The following is a 12723-nucleotide window of genomic DNA, read 5'->3' on the forward strand; positions in this document are numbered from 1 at the left end:
AAGCTAAGGGGCTGGAACCGTGGGTTCCCCACCGCCCCCGACAGGATGCCGCCCCAACTCACCGGCCTCAGGAGCCCACCAGGGCTCACAGAGGTGAGACTGGCTGACAGTTACTGAAGCCTGGAAGCGAGCTTTTTCTGCACAGAAACACAGGGTGTGTCTGCACGGCTGAAAGTGCGCTGAACACAGTGGGTGTGCCCTCCGTCTTCCACTTCCTGTATTTCTAAAGGAAATGGCTCCAACCTTACCCTCGAATCCTAACTTCTCCACGACTGTGTGACGTCTACGTCACCCAGGGGTCGACGACGTGATGACGTATATCCTCGCCTGCGTATACAAGGGTACGGAGCCCTGAGAGATACGGACTGAAGTGGTAATCAGTGACTTTTCACAAGTTTTGAAGTCACAGACTCCCAGGAAGTTGCAGAGACGGAGCAGAGAGGCCAGGGGGCGGGAGTCGCGGCTTCGCACACGGCTTCTGGTGCCGGTGCCGGAGGCTGGGGCCTGCCTGCTGCCGGGCGGGGTTGCTGTCTGGGCTCCCGCTCAGCGGGACTGGGCTGGGGGAGCGGCAGGGGAGGCCGCCCCCCGCCCCCGCCCCGCCACCGGCCTCTGCGGACGGGATGGCCGGGTGGTCTCCAGTCTGCTGTTTTCCCGGGCTGCCCCCTCCGGGGCCTCTGCCTGGAGACGGCGGCTTTTCTTACAGCTTCCTGGGTGGTCTGGGGGCTGGCCTCTCTGCGAGCGGGTCTGGGGTCCACGAGGGCGCCCACCGCCATGCGGTTCTCAGCCCAGGGCCTCGCCCACGTGCCTGCTCCCCATGGTTCAGAGCCGCCCTGTCTGTCTGTCTGCGTGTCTGTGTAGCTTCCAGGCCACTCCCCTGTCCCGCTTCCGCAGGACCGCCGGGCGCGTCCTGAGGGGGTTCGGGGGTGGTAAGCGGAGTGGTCGGCATCTCTCCTGCTCGCAGTCTGGTTGGAAACACACCGTTTCCCCCGTCCTTCTCATCTCAAGGTGCCTGCACTACCCTCTCGGGGCCAGCTCTCCACTTGTGAAGATCAGACGACGGCCAGTCCGGATGTCCTTCTCGCCGCTTCCCCAGATTCGCTTTCCTCTGTGCCGCACTTTCCCGACCTGGACGCTGAGCTCTTTCCTCCGACACCCCTGGTTTCTGATCAGTGTCTCACCCTCGGGGCGCCCTTTTGCCGTATCCTGTAACTTTGTATGTAGAGCGTTTTCCTTTAATTCTAAGAATTTCAAGATTTGTGTTGATTCAAAGGGTGATTTTAGGAGTATGTAATTTCATTCCCAGGAGTGGAAAGCTAACCCTTTATTTCAGAGATGCAAGTGTACCGCGAGGTTCAGAGGTTTCTATTGAGGATGGTAAGTCTCATCACGTGAGTGGAGGGCAGGGGCTTCCTTCTGCTCTTTCTGGCGATTTTCAATCTTTTAAGTTTTAATTCTGGAGAATTGTGGTCACCGTTTCTTCAAATATTCCTTTTCCATCAGCTGTGTTCCTTCTGAGCCCTGAGAGGCAGCCGGAGCCCAGCCTTTGCCCCATGCTTCCTGTCCTTACAGCTTACCTGCTGCCTCCCCATGGGGCCCTGCCCCTCCTGCTCAACATCGCTCCTTCTTAGTTCAGTTCAGTAGCTCAGTCGTGTCTGACTCTTTGCGACCCCAATGGACTGCAGCACACCAGGCTTCCCTGTCCGTCACCAACTCCGGGAACTTGCTCAAACTCATGTCCATTGAGTCAGTGATGCCATCCAACCATCTCATCCTCTGTCGCCCCCTTCTCCTCCTGCCTTCAGTCTTTCCCAGAATCAGGGAATCATTTTCCAATGTTTTCCAATGAATCATTTCTTCGAATCAGGTGGCCAAAGGATTGGAATTTCAGCTTCAGCATCAGTTCTTCCAACGAATATTCAGGACTGGTTTCCTTTAAGACAGACTGGTTTGATCTCTTTGCAGTCCAAGGGACTCTGAAGAGTCTTCTCCAACACCACAGCTCAAAAGCATCAATTCATCGGTGCTCAGCTTTCTTCATAGTCCAACTCTCACGTCCATATATGACTACTGGAAAAACCATAACTTTGACTAGATGGACCTTTGTTGGCAAACTAATGTCTCTGCTTTTTAATATGCTGTCTAGGTTGGTCATAGCTCTTCTTGGAAGGAGCAAGCGTCTTTTAATTTCATGGCTGCAGTCATCATCTGCAGTGATTTTGGAGCCCTGCAAAATAAAGTCTGTCACTGTTTCCATTGTTTCCCCATCTATTTGCCATGAAGTGATGGGACCGGATGCCGTGATCGTAGTTTTTTGAATGTTGAGTTTTAAGCCAACTTTTTCACTCTCACTTTCATCAAGAGACTCAGAATGGCCAGACAGAATGCCCATCATCAAAAAACCCACAAACAATAATTTCTGGAGAGGGTGTGGAGAAAAACAGACCCTCTTGCACTGTTGGGGGAATGTTAATTGGTACAGACACTATGGAAGACAGTATGGAGATTCCTTTAAAAACTAGGAATAAAACTACCATATGGCCCAGCAAGCCTACTACTAGGCATACACCCTGGTGTTGTTCAGTCACCAAGTTGTGCCCAAGTCTTTGTGACCCCATGGACTGCAGCATGACAGGCCTCCCTGAGGAAACTAAAATTGAAAAAGACACACGTACCCCAGTGTTCACCGCAGCACTATTTACAATAGCCACGACATGGAAGCAGCCTGGATGTGCATCGACAGATGGATGGATAAAAAAAGCTGTGGTATATATACAAAGGAATATTACTCAGCCATAAAAAGGAACACATCTGAGTCAGTTCTAATGAGGTGGATGAACCTAGAGACTTTTATATGGAGTGAAGTAAGTCAGAAAGAGAGAAACAAATATCATATATTAACGCAGAACATAGAATATAGAGATGGTATGGATGAACATTTGCAGGGCAGCAGTGGACACAGAGAAAGAACAAACTTATGGACACGGTTGGGGGGAAGGGAGGAGAGGTCTCCCAGGGCTGCGGTCGGCTCCATTGCCAACCTCTGTGCACCAGACGGAGCGTGAACTGTGCACGAGGAGCCGGGCGGTGCAGGGTGGGGGGATGGCAGACATGGGTCCCCACGTCCAGCATCCGAGGTGCAGCCTCCACCAGCCCAGGCTCTGCAACACTAGGGTCGCAGACAACAGTGTCCTCGGGACACCAGAGAGCAAGCCAGGGGCAGGGTGGACGGCCCTCATGCCCATCCTGACGTCTCTCCCTCTCACGAAGCCAAGCTGGCGGGGGTGGTGAGACATGCAGAGACAGTGACATCCAGCCAGTTTCATCATGTTGTACTACCTCATTACATCTAGTTTATATTCAATGTATGGCGAGAGACACCAAATTCCTAAGTACTTTAGTGATTATACTTAATATATGACACTTCCTTAAAAAATACACTAGTTGAAGTAACAAGAGCGAATTTAAAATAACACACTGCATACAGGAACGTGGAAAGCCTTCAAAGTTGGCATAAGAGTGACCAGAGGTCAGGACTGAGTGTCTGGGTGTCCATCCAGACATCACTGCATGGGGTGGGCTAGGCTGTGGAAGCTGGCCCCTGACCAGGCAGGAGGGCCTCTCCACCCTGCAGAACAGATATAACAAACGCAGCAGCTGCCCAGCCGGTGAGACACCTGTAAAGAGGTATTCTGAGAAACGTATCGCCTCAGGTTCATTGCAGAGGAGACCAAGAGCTCCAGTGGAAGTTAGAAAAGCAGCCACAGAAGAAACCCAAGGACAAAATGAAAGAAAAAATACAAAGACAAAATCCACAAACACAGAATAATGAAATGATTTTAAAAGGTGAAAAACCAAAACAGTGTTTGTTTTTTAAAAAAATACACAAGACATTGGGAAGACTAAGAAAGATGAGAGAAGATATACGTAAGCAAAACACAGAACTACAAAAGCAATTCATGAAAGCGACATGTAAGTAAATGTCATAAGCAAAGTGATGGTGCCCTTACCACTAAAAAGCCCCAGGCGCAGACAGCTTTACAGATGAATTTTCCAAACTTATTCATAAGAACACTCCAGAATATTTCTTTAAAAGAGGAGAGTTTTGAAATTAATTTTTGGAAGCGATTATTACCTTATATTCAGAGCTGGTAAAGTCAACACAAGAAAACACATCTGGGTTATTTCCCCTTCCTAAATCCTAAATAGCACAGGAACAAACCAAATGCAAAATGTCTTATAAGAGAAAACCTGTGACTGGACATACTGTACCCCAGCAACGCAAAGATAATTTTCCACATGAAATAATTCACTACATTGTTCAGCTACAGAACACAAAAAATGTCTACCTTAAGGTAATCATTAATGATTACAGAAAACTGTCCTTGGCAGATACAGAGAAAGGGTTTGATAAGGTTTCAGCATATTCTGAAGTGTTAGAACTCTCGGAAAAATAGAATGGCAAGGAATAATGCTGAGCTTAATAAAGCCTATGTACTCAGTGCAGGCCTCTCGAGGAAAATGAGAGGCCAGGCAAACCAAAACTAGCCAAGGATGTGGAAGTGGGCCACACAGTCGGCAAGCGTGAGCTGACGGACACGTGCGCTCTGCTGTCACCACGAGAGAGTAAGTCCACAAACTGTACTGGGTTTACAACAGTGACTTTTGAAGAACTGGTTTACCACAGGCCTCACTCTCCAGCAGGGGAATCAGGGCACAATCATAGTAGAGACTGACTGCAGTGAGTGCCTCAGGTGGGCGTGCTCATGCTTTGCTCTCCAAGTTGGCCAAAGTGTCCAAGTCTTCCTTCTGACTTAGATTCCCACTAGAAAATGAAATGAAGTGATGCTTTACTTCCTAGAGAACAAAATAACTGCCAACTTAGCAAAAAGGGTTAGCAAAATATCCCTTAAAAGTGAAGGACCAAAAAAGACATTTTTCAGGCAAACATAAGCTGAGAGAGTAACTCACAAGAACCTGAAGCCAAAGAAACACAGGAAGAAGAGAAAAATGATTCCAGTTGCAGGTGTGGAGATTCAGGAAGGAAAGAATGCAGGAACGGGAAACAAATGGAAAAATGTAAAAATAATGATTTGCTACCGCTAAGTCGCTTCAGTCGTGTCCGACTCTGTGTGACCCCATAGACGGCAGCCCACCAGGCTCCCCCATCCCTGGGATTCTCTAGGCAAGAACACTGGAGTGGGTTGCCATTTCCTTCTCCAGTGCATGAAAGTGAAAAGTGAAAGTGAAGTCGCTCAGTCGTGTCCAACTCTTAGCGACCCCAAGGACTGCAGCCTACCAGGCTCCTCCATCCATGGGATTTTCCAGGCAAGAGTACTGGAGTGGGGTGCCACCGCCTTAAGACTAATCAATTGATGCTGTCTTGTCAACTTTATAACAGAGACGTAGAGTGCAGAGTACATTACAGCAATTAGCACAGCCCGCTAGGGAGAAGTGGGAGACTGGAGCTGAACTGCATGGTTTGGAAACTGGTACAAATACTTGTATCAAGTAGACAGTAATCCATGGAGGGTCTGTAGTTTAATCTTTCAAGTAACCGCCTTTTAATCTTTAGAGTAACTGCCAAAAGAATGATAGACTGAAGTATAATTTAAAAGTAACCGAGAGATACAGTGGAGAAATGTTTTAAACAAAAGGTTCAGGAGGAGGTATGGACCCAGAGACCACAGTGAGACGGTGGGCAAGGGCAGCCGCATCAGGGACCACACTAAACAGATGGACGAAACAGTCCAGCTACAGGACAGTCACGAGCCTGCGTTTTTAAAGCTCTCTGAGGCTTTAAGGGACACTTTTGAGGACGTGAGGGTGATCTGGTTGCAACACCTGTCACCCAGTGGTCGCAGGGTTGACTCAGCTGATCTGACTGGGTAGGTGCGTGTCCCCCGCTCCCTCACCGCCCCACGTGTGTCCCTCCTGCAGCTGCACGCTCGGTCAAAGAGGACGACCGTCCCAACAGAGGAGGACCAGTCTCCCATCAAGGGTGTACTGTGCTCCCCTGCTAGAGCCTCCAAACAAGCTCTCAGGAAACACGTTTGAATATAACAGCACAAAGTGCAAATAAAGCAAACACTAGATAAACGAACAGATAAATTTCCAGACAAAACAGACTCTAATGCGAGAAGTATTGAACAATGTCAAGTGTGACACTATAAGAATAAACGGACAAATAGTCCAGACCATAAAACAATAAAACAGATGGTCCAGACAATAAAACAATAAAAACACAATAACACATCTTTAGACAATAAAGCAACGATGGACGGAACTAAAAGGAAAAATAGAAAAATGCAAAACCATAGATTCTAATTCTCTCAGTAAATAATAGAACAAGAAGACATGAAAAAATAGAAGATATGAACAAAATAATTATCTACCTTGACCTAATTGACATGTGTAGCATATTATACCAAACAATTGAAGAATTTTTTTAAGTACACAAAAACGTTTCCTAAAATACAGCATATGCTGTGCCCCAAACTGAGAGTTAGTATGTTCCAAAAATTAATTTGAGATGGAAACATAAAAGGTAACACAATAAAACTCCAAGAAAAAAATATGAGAATATGTTCATGACTTGGAAGTAGACAAAGAATTAAACAGGCTTAATAATTTTAAACAGATCGAAGAGCACTAATAAAATTTGACAAATAAGACTTCTATAAAATTAAAAACTTCTGTTCACCTACAGACGCCATTTAAAAAGCCACAAAGAGGGCTTTCCTGGTGGCTCAGTGGTAAAGAATCTGCCTGCTACTGCAGGAGACACGGGTCTGATCCCTGTTCTGGGAGGATCCCACGACAGATAAGCCCATTCACCACAACTGTTGAGCCTGTGCTCTGGAGCCCACACACCGCAGCTGCTGAGCCCAGGAGCCGTGACGACTGAAGCCCACACACCCTAGAGCTTGAGCTCTGTAGAAGGAAAAGCCAGTGATGAGAAGCTACTGTACCACAAGGAAAAGAAGCCCCTGGAAGCTGCAGCTGGAGAAAGCCCACACAGCACCAAACCCAGTGCAGCCAAAGGGAAAGAAAAGCCACAACGAATATTTAATCAGCACTTGCATCTAACAAAAGACTTTTCTATGGAATATATAAGGAACGTTTTATAAACATGCACACTCAAAGAGCACAGCCCCAACCGAAGGGCAAAGTGAGGAACTCTCACCTCTCCAAATAGGATGTGCAAATGACCATTTGATCTACCCTAATTCCTTCCCCCAAAAAGCCAGGTATAAAATACACTGTTAGGCAAAAATACAATTTAAAATTAAGAAAATTTAATTGAAAAAAATTTAAAAACACACACTTTGAACACTTTAGGGAAAACCTACACTCTAAGGCCAACTGGGAACGTGTGTACGCTCTGCAGACTACGTACTGTCAGGAGTGATGACGGCACGGCCTGCAGGACAGTGCCCTCGTTCTGCAGAGACGCACGAGAAAGGGTCAGGCATCCAGAATTTACTGTGACACCGTTACCAGATTAGTGGGGAGAGGACAGACTGAGAGGGGGACTGATGGAGAGACACAGGAGACATCACCTGTAAGAATATTCAGGTGGCTAGAGACAGGAATTAAAGAAAGATTCGCAGGAGGAACGATCCACGTAGGTGGAGGGTACATGCGCGTCCATTCCTCCTGCTCCTCCTACCACTGAAATTCTCCAAACACAAACAGGAAGCAGGGCAAGAAAACCATGGGGGTGTGGGGTGTGGACGAGCTGTGGGTCTCTGTGTCCCGCAGCCCCCGACAAGCCACTCCACCGAGGGCCCTGGCCCAGCTGGCAGGCGATGTTTGGTGTTCTCTGGGCACTGATGTACCTGGGGTGGACGGTGGTGACAACCTGGTCCGGGCTGGTCCTTGGGACACTGAGACAAGTGGCCTAGCAGCCTAGCTACCTGAGGCCACGCCCACCCTCTGTGGCCTCCTGAGGGGCCGGTCCCCTGGGCACCTGTCACCAGAGGTCTCAGATTTGTCCAGACTTTTGCAATCAGTGCGAAGAGGGAAAGGCCCCGTCTGCATCCTGTCTGAGAGATAACTCAGCTGAGGGAGAGTGAGGCACGCGCGCCCTCTGCAGAAGAGCTGTCCGGAGCCCAGGGCTGGGGCACTGTGAGGGGCAGAGGCCTGACCTCCACACTAGACAAGGAAACCGCTTCCAGAGCTAGGACCGAACACCATCACCTTCAGGTCCCAGGAGATGTGGCTTCTTCAAGCTCAACAACCTTCTAACACAGCGATTATTGCAGATTCCAAAACTGTATCAAGCAACTTGAGTGTTTCATTTTTACCCCCTTCACAATGTACTTTTAATGATTTCTCTCGGAATCAGTAAAGAAAAACACTTCTGCTTCAGAGACTCACGTTGTACAAAATGCTGCTTGAAAGCGAGCTTCCATGGTAAGCTCACAAACAACAGTAGATAAATACTCTAAGTAACTTCCACCAGCCTTCAAGCTGCACTATATGAATACTGTTTTCACTTTTATTAGTACTCCATTACAACACCATGGCGAACAGAACAGTAACTGGAAGATTAGAGAGAGGCCTATGAGACGCTTAGAACCATGAAGAAGATTCTGGTTTGTCTGCTGGCAGAAAGAAGACAAATAATATTTACTTGATTTTCCCCTTAGTAAGAATTGTTTTAAAAGATACAGAAATAAAACATCACATATTACTATGGAATACATCTCAAGTGATACATTTAAAGAAAATTTTATGGCATTAAAAGTTATATGAGAAAAGAATAAAGGCTAAAAATGACTTGAGCGAGCGCCACCTACATGGTGTTACGAAACAATCCGCCCACAGTGGACACAGGGAGCAGAGAGCGCCTTCGGGAGACACGAGAACTGCTGAGTGAGCAGTGGGGTCAATAAAACCAAGAGACCTACGTTAAGATTTCTTCTTTTAATATATGAAATATTAACAAAGAAAAGTGGGATACCACAGATAATCAACAGAGTAGGAAATAATCACATGAAAAACTTTCGGTAACAAATCTGAGAATGATCGGAAGTGTACGCATGCAAATGAGGCTGGGTCTTTCTAACGAGTGAAGCATGAACCCAGCTGACAGCACAGCATCGCTTATTTGAATGTAAGACGCTCACTATTACACGTTTTATAAGAATGGCCCGTGCTCCCCATCTGTCACAGCAGATTGGGAAGTTATCTGGGCAGCGGGCACAGCAGGGCTCATTGCACCCCACGGCCCCTAAGCACCGGAGGGCATGGTCTCCAAGCACATATCAGAGCTAGAAGAGGCGGCAGTGGGCCCGGGAGGGTGGGCAGTGGGGGCGGGGGCTGTGGGGTTCCGGCTGAGGGTGCACACAGGGGGAAGGGGGCAGAGGGCAGAGTTCTGGGCTGCAGGGTGGTTTGGGGGCCCAAATGCTGAACCTGGACACCCCTCCTGAGGGAAGGATTTCGAGTGTCATCGTCACGTGGGAAGCAGCTCTGGACGGTCTCCCCACTGCAGTCAGGCGGGCTGAGCTGGGCGGAGGCTGCCACCCCTGCTGGGCACCGGGCTCGGGGGTGTCCCCACCTAGAGCTGGAGGGGACGAGGAGTATGGGGGTGGGGGCTCCACAGGGTAAGGAAGCACCCTGGGGGTCCAGGGGGCCGAGCGCTGGCTCCCCACACACCCCGTCTGGGCATGGGCCCGGGGCACCCGTAGCTGGAGCTGGAAGGACTGAGGAGAATGGGGGTGGGGGCTCCACAGGGTAAGGAAACACTCTGGAAAAACAGGGGACTGAGGGCTGGCTCCCCACGAGGGGCTCAAAACTGCAGATGCCCCAGGCCCAGATGGAAGGCCCTGAGGCAGCCAGAGGGGGGTACCCCATCCAAGGATGGCTGGCAAAGGGCACCCTGGTGGAACTGCAAGGGTCGGGGAACTCCAGCCAGGGGGCCCTCCAGTCAGGCCAGCAGGCGGGGTCAGTTACATGCTGGGCTCCCCAGAGGTAACAGTAGGGGCAGGCAGGGCCCACGACTGCCGAGGGGGCCAGGGGAGCACGGCCAGCGCCCCACATGGCTGGCTCCCTGCACGCACACGCGTCCTTCTCGGGGGAGCTCTCCTTCCACGGGCTGACTCCTTGGGGTGCCCAGGCGGCTCCTTGGAACCTGCAGGTAAGCAGACAAGAGAGTCAGAGAGGGTTCGGGGGCCTGGAGGAGAGGTAGGGGTTGAGGTGAGGGGAGAGCTGAGTGAAAGCACAGATGACCACGGAAGGCTGATACAGGAGTGACCCTGCCCGGGGTGCCTGTGTGGCCCTTAGTTATCTGGGCATCTGGCATTCAGCCCCTCACCCCCACCATGCAGGCCTCAGAGGACAGAGACGGGAGAACCCCAATGGCCACTGGGCTCCCTGTGGGGGGGCCTGCTGCCTTCAGGGCAGGATCTGCCAGGCAACAACTTGGCACTCCACCCCTTCCTGGGGCCCAGATGCCGAGACCCCAGCTGGGCAGGCCGGCGCTGCAGTGGACGGTGCTCGGGGGAGCCAAGGGGCCGGGGTGAGGGGCCCTCTGCTCCCCGGGCTTGGCTCAGGGGCTGGCAGGAAGCAGAGGGCTGGCTCAGAGTGGGGCGCGGGGGAGGAAGACCCCTGGGCTGCTCAGCGACTGATCGAGGGAGGGGCCGGGGAGGGGGCAGGTGGGAGGGGAAGCGGCAGAGTGACCGCCCGGCCGCCCTCTCACAATCTCGTCCTCACCTGACCCTCTGGGGCTGCCTCCGTCCAGCAAGGCCATGGAGCGCGCCCTTCATGCTTGGGCCAGAGCAGCTGGGGTGTCCGAGGCGGTTCGGGTCCGGGAAGGTCTCAGGTCCGGGGAGCTTCGGGTCTGAGAAGGTCCGAGGAGGTCTCAGCTCCGAGGAGGTCTCGGGTTTGAGGACGTCTCGGGTCTGAGGAGGCCTCAGCTCCGAGGACGTTCTAGGAGGTCTGAGGGGGTCTCGGGTCCGAGGCGCTGCTGCAGCCCAGGCCGAGCCCCAGTGCCCACCGAGGATGCTGGTGTGCCGCACGTGGCCTCTCTCGAGCTGGACCCGGCTGTGCGGGGCTCCAGCCTCGGCCAATGGCAGCCTCCTGGTGATGCGGTCAGCGATCCGCGGGGCCCTGATGGGATCACGGGCGCGCCTCAGTGGGGGTGTGACTACACGGGGCGACGGCTCGTCTGCGATGGGCCGGGCGTCACCAGTGTGAAGAGGCCGCCGCCTCGGGTGGAGGGCAGGGAGGAGCCCTGAGGAACCTGGCCTGTCCTGACTCCGACGGTGCAGAGACCCAGCAGGGGCCGGGAGGCTGGAGCCAGAAGCGGCGGCTGCCCCTCCCAGGCCCTTGTGGGGGCCTGGAGATGCGTCTCCACCAGGGAGCTGGGACCGTCCTGAACTGCACAACCGGGACCAGACCGCATGCTGCGGAGCCCGGTTCTGCTGGTCCAGTCGCTCGGGCCTGCGTGCACTGGCCGCTTCTGGTCTGACGCGCAGTGAGAGCCGATCTGTGCCGGGCTGGCAGTAACTCTTTGAACCCCCACGTCGTCCTGCGAGCCCCGCAGAGCACGCCAGCGGGCTCCGGACAGTCCCACTGCGGAGAAAGCGGGGCTGCCCTTCTCCATACGCGAGGCCGGCGCGGAAGCCTCGGGGCGGGAAGAAGCCCCCGGGGAAAGAGGCGTCGTCGGGCGGCGGAGCGGCCGCTCCTCCAGGCGGAGGCCCAGGCTGAGCGGGGGGACTTGGTCAGGAGAGGTTCCCCTCCGGCTCCACAGTGAGGCTGCCCCAGGAGCCCGAGGGCGGCCTTCGCCCTGAGGGGCTTTGCTCCCGGGTCCGGGCCTCCAGGCCGCACCCCCGAGGCTTGTGTACCTGCAGACGCCTCCTTGAAGGCAGCTCTGCACGAGTCTTCCTCAGACTTCGCAGGATCCTGGACTAAACCCTGCCGCCCTCCTCGGCTGGCCTCCGTGGGAGCCGGGCTCCCTGCGGGCACTGACGCACTGACCGGCCCTGTCCTTTCGGGACCAGAATGGGGCGTTCGCCCCCACTGTCTAGCCCTTCGGTGCTCCCCTCATCTCCTCCCAGGCCTCTGAAAAGAGTTCACGGTTAGACAGCAAACGTTCTTCAGTGAACACTGTTGCATCACACGGGGGTCCTGAGAGGTACCCTTCCGCTGAGTCTTCAGAACAGTCTTTGCCTTGATTTACATTTTCTCTGATGCCCCCATCACCACACACGCCCTTGTAGAGTCGTCAGTATTACCTAACAGATACAACCGTATTTGTTGTTGTTCAGTCGATAAGTCACATTGGGCTCTTTGCGACGCGATGGACTGCCGCACACCAGGCTTCCCTGCTCTTCCCCCGCTATCTCCCCAAGTTTGCTCAAACTCGAGTCCATTGAGACCATCCAACCATCTCATCCTCTGTCCACCCCTTCTCCTCCCACCTTCAATCTTTCCCAGCAGCAGGGTCTTTTCCAATGAGTCAGCTCTTCGCATCAGGTGCCCAGAGTACTGGAGCTTCAGCATCAGTCCTTCCAATGAATATTCAGGGTTGATTTCCTTTACAACTGACTGGTTTGAACTCCTTGCTGTCCAGGGGACTCTCAAAAGTCTTCTCCAGCACCACAGTTCAAAAGCATCAATTCTGTGCCACTCAGCTTTCTTTATAGTCCAACTCTCACATCCATACATGACTACTGGAAAAACCATACTTTGACTAGACAGACATATGTCGGCAAAGTT

At 52.2% G+C, this 12723-nt stretch overlaps 1 long non-coding RNA gene across 1 annotated transcript; it reads left to right on the plus strand.

Annotated features, from left to right (window-relative positions):
- The first annotated feature begins 274 nt into the window (after window positions 1–274).
- On the plus strand, window positions 275–2249 carry LOC132343533 (uncharacterized). The gene is made up of 2 exons (XR_009492424.1): window positions 275–373; window positions 1006–2249. It is a non-coding gene; the product is annotated as an uncharacterized lncRNA (long non-coding RNA).
- The last annotated feature ends 10474 nt before the right edge of the window (window positions 2250–12723 follow it).

This window comes from Bos taurus, chromosome 22 (assembly GCF_002263795.3).
Source record: "Bos taurus isolate L1 Dominette 01449 registration number 42190680 breed Hereford chromosome 22, ARS-UCD2.0, whole genome shotgun sequence".
Taxonomy (NCBI): Eukaryota; Metazoa; Chordata; class Mammalia; order Artiodactyla; family Bovidae; genus Bos; species Bos taurus.